Genomic DNA, 2,020 nt, shown 5'->3' on the forward strand with positions numbered 1-2,020 from the left:
AGAGACATAAAAGAGAATGGAAAGAATCATTGATTAAACTATAAAGTAGTTCACAAGATAACAATGATGATAAAAGAAAATAACAAAGAACACTAAACCAGATGCATACCAAAGCCAACGAAATAATTCATTTTCATTAGTATGTGTTAACATAAACATACACCTCAAACAATGAAAGATGATTCTTACAATCATTCACGACATATTCATGAATGTGCACTGGCTCTAAGAGCTTCATATATTAAGTGAAAGTCCCAAGATACACGATTACAATGATGCAAAACTAGCCCCAATAGTGGAACATTAAGTCACCACTTGCTCCTCCAAAGAAAGATTTTCTCTCCTAGGCCAAGCTAGAGAAGCCAAGGTGAAAAGTCCAAAGTCCCTTCTCTTAAGCTATGAGGGTGTATTTATAACAAAGGAGGTGACTCTTCACCTCCCATGTGACTCTTGACCTACCTCATGACTCTTGCACTGCTAGTATGACTTTTCGAATTCCTATGTGAGCTTTGAGCTTCTACATGACTTTAGAACTTTCTAGTGACCTTTCACATTCCATGTGGGACCCTTGGGCTTCCACACATTTTCTCACGTTTTTGAAATTACATAATTACATTCCACAAGTGATGTGGAAAAATACATTGATACATATGACTTTTGTAATGACACTTTGAGAAGCAATGACTTGGCGAGGATGACATAAGATTTCATATTACATAAAGGCCAATCTCTTTTATTTGTTGTTGTGACTTTGACTTCTTCATGATGGGTCTTTCATTATTCTTCATCTGCACCCTTGAAAGGTTCTAGATGAGTGTTGGAACCTTCCAAGTCAGCATGAGTTCTCATCTCTTTGGTGGGCCAAGATTCTTTATGTCCTTCATGATGGTTTTTCCTTTTCCTTCTTCTTCACAAGTGCTCTCTTGTAGCCTCTCCTTCATGACATCCCTTAAGCATCACCCTACCATGTTAAGATGATAACACTTGCAAATTAATTCCACTCATGACAAGCCAACATCATTATGGAAATCATTTGTTCTACCTCGTCCTCCTCATGGAAAGTGTTGATTATGATAGGGTAATTTGTAAGGGCTTTAATACAAATAAGCTAATAATTGCATAGTTAAGGTCTATAAGAACCCAAGGATGACTGCACTATCTTTTGGAACTGTGTAATGCACAATTAGGGAAGGCTTATCGAGGTCATGTGTAGTGGGAAAGTCTAGGAGACAAGTTGATGAGCTTGCTGATTGAGGATGCATAGTGCGGAGTGCTCAAGGAAGAGGAGGCAGGGCTTGCATAGTTGAGCTTCACAGAGACTAAGGGATGGCCTCAGTATCCACTATAACTATGAAATGCATAGTAGGGGGTAAGGGAGGAAATAATAGTACATGGTGAGGGGTTTTAGCCAGCATGAGAGGTAGGAATAGCCACTGTAACTGCATAATACTTATTTATTGAGGAGGAGGTTCCAAGGATTGTGCAGTTGAGGGTTGTAGTGACCTAAAGGTGGCCTAATTTTCACTAGAACTATGTAATGCACATTAGGAGGCTCACTTGGTGAAGGGTTTTCACAATTTGGAAAGTTAGGGAGACAAGGGAGGCAGGTTTGGGCACTATAACTGAGCAATGCGCAATGCTTGAGGAGGAGGCTCAGAAGACTGTGCAGTTGTGCACTGAAAGACTCTAGAAGAGGCTCCACTATCCACTGTGATTGTATAGTGCACAAAGTAAGGCAAGACTGATCAGGACTACCTATTGGGCAAGTGTAACTGATAGATCTCAGTGACTGAGCACTAGGATCGCGCAGTGCACAGTTGAGGGAGATTGTCCTCTTGGACAGTGTGGTGTACAGTTCCATAAGGCAGAAGGTGCTTCAATGTGGCTTAGGACTACACAATGCATAGTTAGAGGAGGTATAAAGGTCATCTTTGATTGGGAAAGTCTCGAGGACAGAGAGAACTCCAAAAATGACTAAGTGTGGGACCAGTGAGATAAGAAGGTAAGAGTGAAAGCATAT

Source organism: Pinus tabuliformis, chromosome 8 (genome assembly GCF_031772625.1).
Source record: "Pinus tabuliformis cultivar Carrire ecotype Pingquan chromosome 8, CPIR1, whole genome shotgun sequence".
NCBI lineage: Eukaryota > Viridiplantae > Streptophyta > Pinopsida > Pinales > Pinaceae > Pinus > Pinus tabuliformis.